We start from the raw sequence: 17,163 nt of genomic DNA, 5'->3' as shown, positions 1-17,163 counted from the left end.
ATATATTATGTTATTACAAGCAGAAGCAGTCCTTAACTTAATTACGTATCTAAATAGTGCCCATACGGCGAATCCCGAATCTGAGCTAATATAACCCTAACAACAAGAGTATGAATGTGATGAGAAGGTGGTGGTGGTGGTGGTGGTGAAGCCAGAGGGGCTAGTGGCGGTGTGGTGGTGATGGGTCAGGTAGTGATGGTGGTGGTGAAGGTGGTGGTGGGCCAATATTTACGAAGGGGTCTTGTAGTGGTGGTGGTGATGAAATATTTAGGAAGGGGTCTTGTAGTGGTGGTGGTGAAGGTGGTGGTGGGCCAATATTTATGAAGGGGTCTTGTAGTGATGGTGGTGGTGGGCCAATATTTATGAAGGGGTCTTGTATTGATGGTGGTGGTGGTGAAGATGGTAAAGGTGGTGATGGTGGTGGTGGGCCAATATATATGAAGGGGTCTTGTAGTGATGGTGGTGGTGGTGGTGATGAAGGTGGTTGCGGCGGGGAGTGGTGAGTGAACAGAAGGAAGGTGACCACAAAAGCGATCATTTGTAAGGTGCGCTGCTGTGCTGAGTGAAGAGAAGAGAATATTATTTTTTGGAGGGATGAAGAGAAGAGAATGTTAGAAAGGTAAAAATATTCTCATTGAAAAATGAATTTGCTTGGAAAGAAATTACATAGGTGGTGTTTATATAGCGTCGAAAACACTGAACACAGTTGATAAAACTTGTGCAACTTTTCTTTGTTGAACAAAGTTAATTCTCTATATTAATGTAAGACTAGATAGTTAGGTTGAAATTTAACTATGGGTAATTAACTTTGTTGTTGCTAAGCTAAAAGTAGCAACTGTCACTAATAAGAAGATGAAAGTAGATAGGGCATATGCACTAATTAGCTATCGCCTATTCTTGGTAAAAATGAGATGATGATACGTAACATATCATAATCGTATTTTCCCTACAAAATGAAATTGTAATCGTATTTACTACATCCTTCAAAAAAAAAATCATATTTACTACATATCTTAATCTTAATCTTAATAATATACAAATGGGAAACAATTTTTAGACCTCCAATCCAATGTGTCAAATTCTTAAGCTATCAATGCCAAATCATCACTTCTTAAAAGCTCATTTTATCATCAAATTTAGTAAGTTGGAGCAGAAAAACATGTAATCCACATTTTTTTCACAATTTTAAAATCTTCAATATTCAATTTTAACCATCAAAATTTGAATTTCTAAATTTCCCTCCAAGAAAGGGGTGTTTCTTGCCTAATTTTGAGAAACAAACAAAACCCATTTTGAAATGGAGGCCCACTTATGACAAGCCCAATACTCTAATTATGCACTATTACAGCTTTTCTGGAAAAAACATAAATGCATGAAGCAGAAAGGGAACGCTTTCCCTGTAATCACGGCCAAAAGTTTCACTCTTCAGCCTCTTTGTGGAAAAAAAATTCAGCTATGAGACAAATTCTTTAACTCCACCTCTGCACCAATTCAAATTCAAATTCAAACACCAGAATTCAAATCTCTCACCACTTCTTTCTTCTTCTCTCTCTGCGTCTAAAACACCAATCCAATCTCTCACTCTCTCTCCATTCTTCTCATCCTCACATCCTTTTCAATCAACAACATGAATTAACCCTAAATCTGAAGAAGAAGAAAAAACCCATTTCAGTTTCATAATCACCCATCTCTATGTATAACCACTCTCTGATGATATCGACGACGACATGGAGACTGAGCGACACAACTTGCTTTCGAAGTTTGAATCGCGTCTAAATCAGGTGATAAATTTAGACAACTTTTTATCCTCTCATAATTTCTGTTTTTTTCTTCTTCTGATAAATAATTTCTGAAACCAGTAGTTATGAATAGATGAATTGTGTAGTTTTTGAATGATAGTTTATAGTTAATTATTGAATTTCTGGATTCTTTTTCAGGGATAATACGATGCAGTTCTGGGCTATGAATGTTTTGGTACAAAACAATGGCTATGATTACTTTTTGTTAATCATACATTTACAGGTAATATGTTTTCTTCATTTTTTTTTGTGCTTTGAATTGCAGAATAAAAATAAGTTCAAGGTGACTACTGAGTTTATTTCTGCCTTTTTTTAGTTGCATGTGTAGGGAGAAGCACATAAAACATGCTTCTCAGCTTAAGAGTATGTCAGAAACCAACATCCTTTTTAAGTCTTTATTTGATTTTGTTGAAGTTTTGAATCTTTTGAAGAAACAATTATGGGTGTTTTGTTGTTTTGTTAATTTTTGTGTTCTGATTTTCTGGTTTTTATGTTTATAGTTTGATGAGTTCCTTCAATCTAAAAAGTGTGTGAATATGAAACCAAACATAGATATGCTCAATATGAATCGAAACTTTGATGGCTGGTTCCAAAGGTATACTCATTGAATTGTGCTCATTTTGCGAGCATATATTTTTTCAGTTAGTTAACTTGGTATGCCCCTTCTCTATTCAAATATTCATGTTGGTATAGCTATAAATCAAACAATCACTGTCTAAATTGTCACACACAATAGAGTTTGCTGTGACCTGAATTTTATGCGACGTTACCTTTTGGTTTTTCCTTTATTATAATTATAATTATGAAGGATTATGAGATGATTAAAGAAATTTTTGTAATATAGTTTTCACTTTTAGTCATTTGGATTACTCTGTAGTCTGAACATATTGATAAACACATATAATTAATCTAACTCTATGTTCTTTATCTTCATCTCCACATAAATTTTCAGATTTATTCATTCCATCCTCTCTTTTGACAAAACCGACGACTGAAAGAACGATGGAAGCAGCACACACTTTGGCGGCGGAGGTAAGGATTCATCCATTTTCATTTTCTGATTTGTAGATCCATTCTGTTTGTTCCTTCAATCTGTTTGTTGCGCTTCTTGCTCTACTCAAATTGTTTTTTTCCTTCACGTGCAATCATAAATTACATGGTCCTACATATTTTGTTATCAATAAGAAAATGGATGATATTGTTAGTTTTACATGGTCCTACATATTTTGTTTGTGTTTTGTTTGTTGAGGAACCAAGATTTCATTTGCTTATATGAAAGGAATTTTATCTTGAGAGGAATATAATTAAAATCTACATTGGATTTCATGGCCTTTTTTCTCTATTAAAACCCAGAATAGTGGCATAGCCTCTAACAAATTTATATCACTTTCAATTCAAGGTGGAGCTCTATCTTTTGGATATTGAAGGTTGGCGAGCGAAAATGGGACTCAGTCCGAACAGTTTCGTAGGTAAATTTGATTCTGCGCTGATCACTGTGTGGTATCAAATCAGATAATTTTTTTTTTGTTCTTTGTTGGTTTCTTGGTTATTTTGATCCTTTTTGTTCACCAAATCCAGAACTGCAATTCTGAGCAGTTGTCCTGAACACAATATTTGTGATTGATTTGTTAGTTTGATTGGTTTTCTCAATTGTGAAACAATACTTCAATCAAATATATGGATTTAAATAATATTGTGATGTTGCTACTATAGTTATCAGTAGCTTAATAGCTTTATTTCTCACAGAAGACAACAATTCATAAATTAGGAGTTAACAATTTTCTAGAAATTAATGTAAATTAGATTGTAGATGAGACACTTATCAGTTTTCTTTAGCTTATTAATCAATTGTTATCTAAAGTTGGCTGTCATGACTAAAGTTTCCTTTAACTTATTTCATAATCCATGCTTCAATTTTTATCTTTTGACCCTTTTCAGTGAATTTTTTAGTGCACAAACATGTTCAAAGTCATGAAACAAATGCATGCTTCTCAATATGTATTTACTTTGAGCTTAATTGTTTTTAGTATATTAATTTGAGAGACCAATTGTTATCAATATGTATTAACAATTAAATATGACTTCACCACAAATAGTAGTCATTTTATGAATGATATTTTCCTATTTGAAGTGAATATATGTATAGAGTGTTTCTCCTATTTTTTTGCCTTGATTAAATATAAGAAATATTATTCTTTTACAAAATTAACAAGCTGCATATCATGTGGCAAATCAGTGATGCAATCATGATCCTTAGATAAATATTTACATTTGTAAACTTAACTTCAGATGTAAGATCCTTATAAATACTATTTTTTACTCATTCATTATTAGTTTGAGTCCCTCCTCCTAAAACACGGGGCAGAAATGCAAGTACGCCATATCTGCATATATGCCCCGCTTTTTACATTAGTCTTTTGTTAAATATGTCATTTCGTTATTTTTTAGATTAACCGTTTGCTGAATATGTACTCTTATTGTTCTATTTTCTGATCACTTGCTTGAAATATTTTAGGTAAGAAATATTTTACGACATGGATTGAAAAAAAAAGTGAGACATATTATCTTTTTTGAAGATCAGCTGTTTACTCTTTATTTTCAAAAAGCTAGACCACATTTCTTTTCAGAAAGCTAGATTCACTCTTTATCTGCTTAATGTGGCGATCAGCTGTTTTTAGTTATTAGCGATTCTCCTTTTTCTTCGGGAGCCAAGTTTCATAGCACAACATGGGAGATTTGTAGTATGATTGGGATGAAACCAACCAATAAGAAAACTTTGGTTTAATGGTTTTTATTATTGATGTTAGTTTTCTTGAAGTAACTACTACTTAATAGTCAAAATTTACACTTTTTATATTGATCATTATCAGCCTACTAATGTAAGGTTCCTCCTTAGGGTAATTAGTATCACTATTCTTATTGTTGAATGGTTATGGGTATCGAATTTCTTTGGTAACAAAATGCATGGCTACTCTATTTTAAGGTATTACATCTCCTTCACGAACTGGTTTTTCTAATGTTATTAAGCCTACACAATGTTTAAATTAATGATCAACTCCAATTTTTTCTTCCTTTTTTATCTTTCCTCTGTCTCTATAATGTCATGACTCTACATTGATGACATAAGCACACATAACCTAAAAATGAAGTATCTTTTGTTAAATGAGTATGAGTATTCTTTTTTATTATCTCTCTTTGGTTCTAAATTCAAAATTGTACATGGATGACAGCTACATCATATTTGACAAGCATCCTTATCAAATCATAGAATACACCTTTATCAGTTGAACTTTTTGTTTGCAATGTGGTGTAGCCAGAGAATGTAGTAAGGTGAATAATAGAATATTGTATGGTATATTGAAACCAAAATTATAGAATGTAATTGGTGAGAAATGAAAAAGGATGATGGTTGTATCAAGTATGAATTAGTAGATAATGTCTTTGCAATATACTGAGTTATGTCTTTTCTGGTGCAGCAAAGGAAGCTAACACCGTTTTTCTTACAAATGAAAGATAATCCTACTACAACCATAGAATGGAGATGGTAGTGATCACATAAAAGATACTTCATCTTGAAAATGGAGATGTTAGTGATTACATAAAAGGCCGTTACTAAGAGCATATGGCACATCAGATAGCATACGGAGTTGATTTTTGGAAATGATTTTTATTTCAAGATTTATATCATTATTCCTTACTTAATTTATTAGGAGTGACTCTGTAACATTGACTTATATGTGAACACTATTTTAACTTATACGTCATATTAAATGTTGGAACATGTTCATGACAATTTTTTTCACGTTTAGAAATAAAAGTGACATAATGGATTATGATTTGTGGGAAATAAACACATGCTTACTTATTTTTTAAAAAGTCTTTTTTTTTTTGGAAAGATGATGAGCCTTTTTTGAAAGGTGCTAAGTTTGTTTTTGAATTGTGATTTTATTTTTTATATTGATCATTCTCTGTAAAATAATATACAGTTTCTTCTTAGAAAAATTAGTATCACTATTACTTTTTATGCACACTTTACTTAATATTTTTTAATAATATCTTTTAATCAGTTGGTAACAATAGAGAAACAATTATTATGAAAACAAAATTAGAGTGGCCTCAATTTGAGTAAACATTTGCTTCATTTGTTTTAATTTATCTTTGTAAACTTTGACAAAATTATTTTATTATAATTTATCTTTATAAACGTAGACAAAATCTTAAGACTCAATTTTTTGTTTACCCATTTGTTTGGATAGTTTCAAAAATATGTCTCCAAAGAATACGGGAGGCTTAAGGAATTATCTTCCTTAGAACTGTATAATTGACTATGTTTCATATTCCTGTAAATATATAAGTCTCTTCTTCAGTTATATGATTGAGTTGACTAAATATTGAAGAAAATATGCAAAATACTACACGGGAGACTTACAAAATTTTCCTCTGAATAGTGTATTTTCAGTTTTCCACTCTATCAATAAGATACAAGCACTCCCTATTTTGTTAGTCCATTAATCCAACAAGATAGTAGTTGTAAACATGTCTTTTGTTCATAATTCAATTAAATTACATGACAAACTTCACCCACAATTAAAACTCAAATTCAAATATCCACACTTTCAATCTCTCACTCTCTTCTCTCTTCTCTCTCTCTCTCTCTCTCTCTCTCTCTCTCTCTCTCTCTCTCTCTCTCTCTCTCTCTCTCTCTCTCTCTCTCTCTCTCTCTCTCAATATATGACATAAATCATATATATATATTTCAATGCTAACCTCAAACAAATCAATATTTCTTATACATGGGGGCTATAAGTATTTGATAATAGTTTAAAAATTTATATTCCCTAAACATGGAGGGATATAAGCATTTGATTTAAGTCTAAATTTTCATATTCTTCAAACATGGGGACATAGGTATTTAGTTTATGTTTTTTATTTTAATCATTTTCTCTCTCATCTTACCATGGGGGTATATGTATTTAGTTTATGTCTTTAATTAGTTATTATGTTTTTTTATTTCAATCATTCTCTCTATCATCTTACCATGTTCGTTGTCCACAAGGGCATATTTTGATTGTTATCTTTGCTAATAAGTTATTTAATTGTTTTGAGATTCATTGTGGTCATTTCATGATTAAAATACAACATTGTAGGACATAGGCTAAAAGTTAAGATGGATACGACAGTTGTTTTATTTATTAGTTGTTGTAAAGTAACTATATAATTTAATTTATATGAACGACAATTTAGCTTATTTACTTTGTTATTTTCTTAAGAACCCAAATTTAATTTACTACATTAATCGCTTTTTGCCCGTGCGTTGCACGGGGCAAATACTAGTATATATACACACACACACATAAACGTATCATTTTTTTCGGAATTGAGAAATGCCAAGTGGAAGCCAAATCAAGTTCCTGATTTTGACTTCTACCTATCTCCTTTATTGCCAAGAGAGATTCTCTTTCTATTTTTTTATTTTTATTTTCTTCATAGTGGATTGATATCTATTCCATTTACCCAAAAATATGAATTCCTTTGTACCTAATAAAGATTTGGTAATATGAAGCAAAGGAAGCTAACACCGTTTTTCTTACAAATGAAAGATAATCCTACTACAACCATAGAATGGAGATGGTAGTGATCACATAAAAGATACTTCATCTTGAAAATGGAGATGTTAGTGATTACATAAAAGGCCGTTACTAAGAGCATATGGCACATCAGATAGCATACGGAGTTGATTTTTGGAAATGATTTTTATTTCAAGATTTATATCATTATTCCTTACTTAATTTATTAGGAGTGACTCTGTAACATTGACTTATATGTGAACACTATTTTAACTTATACGTCATATTAAATGTTGGAACATGTTCATGACAATTTTTTTCACGTTTAGAAATAAAAGTGACATAATGGATTATGATTTGTGGGAAATAAACACATGCTTACTTATTTTTTAAAAAGTCTTTTTTTTTTTGGAAAGATGATGAGCCTTTTTTGAAAGGTGCTAAGTTTGTTTTTGAATTGTGATTTTATTTTTTATATTGATCATTCTCTGTAAAATAATATACAGTTTCTTCTTAGAAAAATTAGTATCACTATTACTTTTTATGCACACTTTACTTAATATTTTTTAATAATATCTTTTAATCAGTTGGTAACAATAGAGAAACAATTATTATGAAAACAAAATTAGAGTGGCCTCAATTTGAGTAAACATTTGCTTCATTTGTTTTAATTTATCTTTGTAAACTTTGACAAAATTATTTTATTATAATTTATCTTTATAAACGTAGACAAAATCTTAAGACTCAATTTTTTGTTTACCCATTTGTTTGGATAGTTTCAAAAATATGTCTCCAAAGAATACGGGAGGCTTAAGGAATTATCTTCCTTAGAACTGTATAATTGACTATGTTTCATATTCCTGTAAATATATAAGTCTCTTCTTCAGTTATATGATTGAGTTGACTAAATATTGAAGAAAATATGCAAAATACTACACGGGAGACTTACAAAATTTTCCTCTGAATAGTGTATTTTCAGTTTTCCACTCTATCAATAAGATACAAGCACTCCCTATTTTGTTAGTCCATTAATCCAACAAGATAGTAGTTGTAAACATGTCTTTTGTTCATAATTCAATTAAATTACATGACAAACTTCACCCACAATTAAAACTCAAATTCAAATATCCACACTTTCAATCTCTCACTCTCTTCTCTCTTCTCTCTCTCTCTCTCTCTCTCTCTCTCTCTCTCTCTCTCTCTCTCTCTCTCTCTCTCTCTCTCTCTCAATATATGACATAAATCATATATATATATTTCAATGCTAACCTCAAACAAATCAATATTTCTTATACATGGGGGCTATAAGTATTTGATAATAGTTTAAAAATTTATATTCCCTAAACATGGAGGGATATAAGCATTTGATTTAAGTCTAAATTTTCATATTCTTCAAACATGGGGACATAGGTATTTAGTTTATGTTTTTTATTTTAATCATTTTCTCTCTCATCTTACCATGGGGGTATATGTATTTAGTTTATGTCTTTAATTAGTTATTATGTTTTTTTATTTCAATCATTCTCTCTATCATCTTACCATGTTCGTTGTCCACAAGGGCATATTTTGATTGTTATCTTTGCTAATAAGTTATTTAATTGTTTTGAGATTCATTGTGGTCATTTCATGATTAAAATACAACATTGTAGGACATAGGCTAAAAGTTAAGATGGATACGACAGTTGTTTTATTTATTAGTTGTTGTAAAGTAACTATATAATTTAATTTATATGAACGACAATTTAGCTTATTTACTTTGTTATTTTCTTAAGAACCCAAATTTAATTTACTACATTAATCGCTTTTTGCCCGTGCGTTGCACGGGGCAAATACTAGTATATATACACACACACACATAAACGTATCATTTTTTTCGGAATTGAGAAATGCCAAGTGGAAGCCAAATCAAGTTCCTGATTTTGACTTCTACCTATCTCCTTTATTGCCAAGAGAGATTCTCTTTCTATTTTTTTATTTTTATTTTCTTCATAGTGGATTGATATCTATTCCATTTACCCAAAAATATGAATTCCTTTGTACCTAATAAAGATTTGGTAATATTCATTGCAGTAATAAATAATAGAATATAAAATTGGAATGTTTTTCCTTGAAAAAATTGGAATATGATTTGGAGAAGCCACAAAATTTTCCTAACACCAATCAATCTATATGATTTGAAGAAGTTAATGATATAAGGTTCAATTCAATTTATATACAGATAAGAGATGTGCACCCTTATTTTCTTCTCACAACCTTTGATTTTTGTGAATATGGATACAATTTATGTTCTAAGCAAAAAAATAGTCATTTTTTTTCCAAAATATAAGAAAAAAAAATAATTTTGACCAATTTTAATATGATGTTCCAAAATTACCCTTCAACATTTATGGAGCATAAATTTTGTGACTGCATACATATACAATTACCTAAGCGTGTATTCGAATTGGAATGTTAACATTTAAGTGCAATGCAATACAACTCGTATTCCAAAACATTCTTACGGTGGATTTACAGAAATGCTAAAATGCACGACAATATTTGTTGTGAAATTTGCACGAAACAATGTTGTATTTGTCATTTAGTTTTTTATCTTAATTTTTATTTGACATAAAATGACAAATGTTGCCTCTGTTAGACATGTCTTTCATTTGTTACAATATACACCCGAATATCTTTTTGTACATCTTTACGGCGGACTATTATTGGGTGTATACTACTAGTACAAATTTATAGTGTACGTACAATAAATATCTTTTTGTCTTTCACCATTTTTTTTAAATGACAGAAAGCATATTTAGACCCCTAATAAGCATGATTTGTATCTCATTAGTCAGAAAAAAAGTCACAAAATACAATTTAAAGAAGGATATCATCCATTTGATGAAGGAATTAAGAGATATGGACGTGGTGCACGTGCATGCAAAACGAGAACACACCGATTGTAGATCTAGGATCAGAAAGATGGTAGCTTTGGATTGTCTTCAACTTTACTGAGGAGAAAATCATGGTGACGAAGAAAGCGAGGAAGAATGAGCTTGGTAGCATTGGGGAAGGAGGAGGAGGAATATTGAAAGGGAAAGGAAGAACGTTAGTGGCATAAACTAGTCTTGTAATAATGAAGGAAAGAGAAAAAAACGATGACCAAGAGTTCGAGATAAAAGGATATTTTAGTAATACTAAATTTATTTAACGGTGGATAACAACTAGTTAACGGAAACATAACAAAATGGATCAAAATGTATCAAAAATCATCTTTTGAGGGAGGATAATGTGTGTTTCAAAATAAGAGGGGAGGGGAGTGTAAAAGTAGCATCTCTTAGGGAGAGGATGTAATTTACTCTACTTATAATTCTTGTTCTAATATTAAGTACAACAACCAAAAAATATTACAATTAATTTGTCATTAAAAATACAATAATACATGAATTAAATGGATTTTATGTTTAATGATGAGTTGGATTGAATTTTTTTTCAAGAGTTTTTAGTAGATTGATAACTGATTAATGTATCATTTTGATCAATGAATTACCATCTAAGTTCATCCATTTTTGCTACCCGTATGATTTAGAGTAGAATTGCAAGCTAATGCACAATAATTCTTCTAACAATAAAAAGGATCGGGTTTGATGCGGTTACAACTTACAAGTCTCCATCGCGAGTAATTATCTTTAACATATAAGTAGCATTTTCTTATATTTTTTTGATAAATAGCATTTTCCTATATTGTTTCCACACAGCCCCACACTAAGGTAAATAAAATCACCTAAACGTAGCTAAACAAGCAAATTAAATAACAAAAAGTATATAAAATCAGATAAGTGCATTCTCAACAATTTTGGTGTTGTGTTAGTAAATTAGGGTCTTGTGGGGATTGAGAAGAGGAGTCATGTGACTCATGCATACATAGTATTCATGGATGGAAGCCAAATCATGTTCCTGATTTTGACTTCTACCTATCTCCTTTATTGCAAAAAGATATTCTCTTTCTATTTTTTTCTTTTCTTCATAGTGGATTGATATCTATTCCATTTATCCATTTACCCAAAAATATGAATTCCTTTGTACATAATAAAGATTTGGTAATATTCATTGCACTAATAAATAATAGAATATAAAATTGGAATGTTTTTCCTTAAAAAGAAAATTGGAATATGATTTGGAGAAGCCACAAAGTTTTCCAAACACCAATCTATATGACTTGGAGAAGTAGAATGATATAAGGTTCAATTCAATTTAGGCTTAATTGCATGTTTGGTCCCTTATGTTTATTTTAGTTTTCAAGTTGGTCCCTTATGTTTTGAAAGTTTCAAGTTGGTCCCATACGTTTATTTTAGTTTTCAAGTTGGTCCCTTACGTTTTGAAAGTTTCAAGTTAGTCCCTTATGTTTATTTTAGTTTTCAAGTTGGTCCCTTATGTTTATTTTAGTTTTCAAGTTGGTCCCTTATGTTTTGGACCGACTTAACTCAACAACATGCAATTAAGCCTTCAATTTATATACATATAGCAGATGTGCACCCATATTTTCTTTTCACAACCTTTGATTTTTGTGAATATGGATACAATTTATTTCTAAGCAAAAAAAAGTCAAAATATAAGGGGAAAAAAATAGTTTTGACCAATTTTAATATGATGTTTCAAAATTACCCTTTATAATACCCTTTAACATTAATGGAGCATAATTTTAATTTGTGACTGCATACAATTACATAAGCATATATTGGAATTGGAATGTTCACGTTTAAGTGCCATGCAATACGACTCGTATTCCAAAACATTCTTACACTGGATTTACAGAAATGCTAAAATGCACGACAATATTTGTCGTGAAATTTGCACGAAACAATGTTATACTTGTCATTTAGTTCTTTATCTTAATTTTTACTTGACACAAAATGACAAATGTTGTCTTTGCTAGACATGTCTTATGAGAGATCACAAGAACAAGTGAATGGGTGGTGTTTCTCCGAATCAATTGTTGTATGTGTCTTACCTCACCTATGCCATGTAGAACGGTGGATTATGCATGTTCTTTCTTTGGTAACATGGTTTTTAAATATATATTTTATACAAAAACATCAATAAACAGCAAGCAAATTTAATGAAGTCGTATGATATCATGCGTTAACCCCCTTTCCCGTATAGCAGTGCTCGTGGATTTATACTACTAGTATTGATGTATTGAAATCACTATCACAACTTTTAAATAATCGGTTAGATTTCATTTGTTACAATATACACCCGAATATCTTTTTGTACATCCTTATGGTGAAGGCATATACTGCTAGTACAAATTTATAGTGTACGTACGATAAATATCTTTTTGTCTTTCACCAATTTTTTTTTTTAAATGACAGAAAACATATTTAGACCCCTTAAATAAAAAGTCACAAAATGCAATTTAATGAAGGACATCATCCATTTGATGAAGGAATTAAGAGATATGGACGTGGTGCACGTGCATGGAAAATGCACTACGTGGGACCAACCCATATAAATACCCTCCTCCCTAGTTTTTCTTTCAATTTCATAACCTTTACATACACATGAAGACAAAAAAAAAGTAGAAAAAGGAGGCCATCATGGAATATTATATAAATTGTAATACAAACAAATGAGAGAAAATATGCTAGAATCCCAAATGACAAGAGAGAGTTTTTCAAATAATATTATATAATAGTTTCAAGGTATACAAATGGATTGTAATAACATTTACTATTAAATATAATCTTTACTACTCAGATTCTCTAGTCCATGAAACTAGAAGTAAGAAAAATAGATAACCAGCAATGTTAACAAAGCATAAAACAAGGATGATAGTGAATAGAAGAAGCGAAAGATAGGAGTTGGTACCACCAACACCAAGTATGATGCTAAGTAGTGTGTGAAGGGAACCAAGTAGAAGAAATGAGCCAGAAAGAAGTGCAATGACACATGAAGTGATGGTCATGCGAAACAGGCCGGAGAAGCGTAAGTTGAAGGAAATGAAAGTTGATAAGAGGAAGGTCACAAAAGAGGTCATCATGGAATCTAGACTGTCTCTTGCATCTACCGCTGGTGTTGCTGATGATGTTATTATAATCAGACCTGTTAGGAGAATGGCTGTCACCAAGGTGAGGAGGATGCTCAGCTTCTGTAACTCTCCCATGGACCTCACTTGCTCTTCTTCCAACTTGTTCCCAAGCTCATGAGCCATTGAAGAGATATAAAATAGTTTTAATTTTTGATTTCTGAGGAAGATTTGAAGAAAAACTCTGTTGAGCTGCTCTATATATAAACAAAAGCTTGCGTGTATAATATTTCTATGTGGGCTCATATTTTCATTAATCCAAGTCAACTACCCTAACCATACTAATTAATACTCCATTATTGTTCAAGCTGGTATCACTTGAAGTCTTAATCAACACGGAAGTATACTTTGTCAAAAAAGTTTTATACGGTCTTATAATGCTATCATACTAATAAGTTTTTAGTATCATGCTATTATAGTAATAGAGATTGGGAGCATCTTCTTTTATAGTTATTGTGATTATGATTTGAAGCTGAAAAAATATTTACCTAAAGGGACACTCAATAATTTGTTTATGGCCACAAATATTTACAACATGTCAAGGATTACACACATAGAAAAATGAGAGAGACAAATTCTTCAAAGCTAAATTTGAGATTACACTTATTCAATCATCATGACTACTATATTCCACTGTAATAAATAGCCACAGTTTTAAACAACGGTTGCGGACTCAATGGCGTTACGGTTGTCGCAATTTCAACGGTTACACGTGTGGCAATTAGATTTATTTTAAATTTGACAAATACACAGGTGCAATTCTCACATAACACGTAGCCGCTGACTGAGTCAAAATTGCAGGTTTTTTTTTTAATGAGGTCAAATCATAACTTATTAAAAATTAGGGGTTAAAAGTGCAATTAAACATATTTTAAATTAAATTATTCGTTTTATCGTTTTTTTGCAGGTTGGCATGAATAGAGGTGATAGGTGGTTGGTTCAATTTTGAGTTGTGTATGTTTGATTTCAAGTGTTATAGTCATCATCATTGAATAAGTGTAATCTCAAATTTAGCTTTGAAGAATTGTCTCTCTCATTTTTCCATGTGTGTAATCCTTGACATGTGGTAAATATTTGTAGCCATAAACAACGTGAATACTTTTGCTTGACAATGACCATATTTCCAAAAATATTTCATTGCTTGACCGACTTCTTAAGCTAAAAGCATTATATGTTTCCTAAGATGAATGCAGCACTTATTTTGATCAAGAGTATGAATATAGCACGAACCTGTGCTTCTTTGTAGAATTAAAACTATGTGCACCCATATTTTCTTTTCACAACCTTTGATTTTTGTGAATATGGATACAATTTATGTTCTAATAAAAAAAAGTCATTTATTTTGTTCCAAAATATAAGAAGAAAAAAATTAGTTTCGACCAATTTTAATATGGTATCATGTTATTGAATAAGTCGTGTGATATCATTCCTTCAAAAAAAAGTCGTGTGATATCATGCGTTAACTCCATCGTGCCGTATAGCAGTGCTCATGGATTTATACTACTGGTATTGGGTGTATTGAAATCACTTTATCGCAACTTTTAAATAATCGGTCAGATTCCCTTTATTACAATTAATACACACCCGAATATCTTTTTGTACACCCTTACGGTGGACTAGTATTCGGTGTATACTACTAGTACAAGTTTATAGTGTACGTACAAATTTAACACATTTGTTCATATTTTTTGAATTAATTAGACTCGCATACTTTATTTTGTTTTCCTCTCTAATTTATTCATTAAGTTTGATATAACACGTTTTCTTAGGTTTGAGATAACAAGTTTTCTATTAATGCTAATGCAGTTTTTTTTTTGGAGAAGTAAATGACAAATATCAATCAAATAGTAAATGAGATCATTTTGTATTTTATTTAGTTTAGGCATTTGCACCATCTTTTTTTATTTTAACATCAAAATTTATTAATAAACCAGATTTCCGCAAGAGACGAACAGAGATCGGTAACACCGAAAGTACATCAAAAGGTGTCGTATATAAGCGGAACACCTAAAGAAAAATAACATACCCCGTACAACATAAACACCAATACAGACACAATACCATGTAAGGCTAACATCAACCCCAATAAAAACAAATCTCCAAACCCAAAAGCAACACCAAGACCATCCAGCAAAAACCATCAACACCATCATACATGCCGAAACCCCTAACAATTAAGCACCAGATATTGATTTGTTGTTTCAAATGTTCAGATTCGACCACCAATCAACTTCCGGTTTGTCGGAGAAGACACCAAAATAAGCCTTAAAAGATCTGAGTCAAAAAGTTGGCTCCCGGTCTCGAATCAAAAGTGATCGGTTCACCAACTCCCAACACAAACCACTAGGCACCCCTCAACTCTCGAACCACTAACGTAAAAACTTGAAAATAGACGTTACGTGTTTTTATTTTAGTTATAACATATAACCATATTACTGCCGAATACTTAAATGTTTCATTCCCATTATCATCGGTCTTTAAAATTACAATACAAATTGAATTTATATTGTAATTATCAAAGAAATTACAATATAAATTGCTCATTTTCATTGGTTGGTGGGTAAACACCGGCGATTCTTCAAAGGTAATATAGAAAAAACCAAGCAGAATACGTAAACGGCAATGTAAAAAAAGCATACAACAAGGATGATAGTGAATAGAAGAAGCGAAAGATAGGAGTAGCTACCACCATCAACAAGTATGATGCTAAGTAGTGTATGAAGGGAACGGAATAGAAGAAAGGAGCCAGAAAGAAGTGCATATGCAATGAGACATGAAATGATGGTCATGCGAAAGCGAAACGGCGGCGTGAAGCGTAAGATGAAGGACATAACAGCTAAGTGGAGGAAGATCCCAAAAGAGAACATCATGGGAAATAGACTGTCTCTTGCATCTACCACTGGTGCTGCTGATGATGTTATTATAATCAGTCCTGTTAGGAAAATGGCTGTCACCAAGGTGAGGAAGATGCTCACCTTCTGTAACTCTCCTATGGACCTCACTTGCTCTTCTTCCAACTTGTTCTCAAGCTCTTGAGCCATTGAAGAGAGAGATAAATTGAATTAAATTTTTGATTTCTGAGGAAAAGTTGAAGAAAAACTACGTTGAGCTGCTCTATATATAAACAAAAGCTTGCGTGTGAGGGTCATATTTTCATTAATCCAAGCTAACCATCCCAACCATTCAATGTGAATTGTATACTCTCCACTATCGTTCAAGTTGGTATCACTTGAAGTCTTAAACAACACGGAAGTAAACTTTGTTAAAAAAAGAAAGGTTTGATTGATGCAGTAATTGAAAAAGTTAACCCCGATTTACCTTTAACAAAAATGTAAAAAAATAAAAAATAAAAATTGATCCAAGTCTCTATAATAATAATAATCACTCAAGTACTTTGTTAAAAATTAAACTTCAAAAATTTCAAAATAATTTAATTAAAAAAAGTTTTACACGGTCTTATAACACTATCATAATAAGTTTTAGGTATCATACTATTATAGTAAGAGATTGGATTTGGGAGCATTTTCTTTTATATAGTTATTGTGATTATGATATCATTGCTTATGACGTGAAAGGTAGTTCGACTTGATCATTTACCATTATAATTAGACTTATTATGATGTTATTGCCTATATTACTTCAACTTAAATTGTAGATTAAATTAATAACTTGGCTATTCAATAGACTGGTTTGAAGCAGTAACATGAATCACCAAATGATTTTAAAAGAT

General features: G+C 31.3%; 1 long non-coding RNA gene across 1 annotated transcript; it reads left to right on the top strand.

Annotated features, from left to right (window-relative positions):
* Positions 1 to 1,066: 1,066 nt before the first annotated feature.
* Positions 1,067 to 5,650, top strand: LOC146922800 (uncharacterized). Its single transcript, XR_015012585.1, has 5 exons — positions 1,067 to 1,781; positions 1,938 to 2,022; positions 2,752 to 2,831; positions 3,199 to 3,268; positions 5,276 to 5,650. It is a non-coding gene; the product is annotated as an uncharacterized LOC146922800 (long non-coding RNA).
* The last annotated feature ends 11,513 nt before the right edge of the window (positions 5,651 to 17,163 follow it).

This window comes from Medicago sativa, chromosome 5, assembly GCF_051527215.1.
Source record: "Medicago sativa cultivar Bolivia chromosome 5, Bolivia_mono, whole genome shotgun sequence".
In the NCBI taxonomy this organism is placed as follows: Eukaryota; Viridiplantae; Streptophyta; class Magnoliopsida; order Fabales; family Fabaceae; genus Medicago; species Medicago sativa.
Note: the sequence above shows the minus strand (reverse complement) of the source record. Positions and strands in the feature narration are given on the sequence as shown.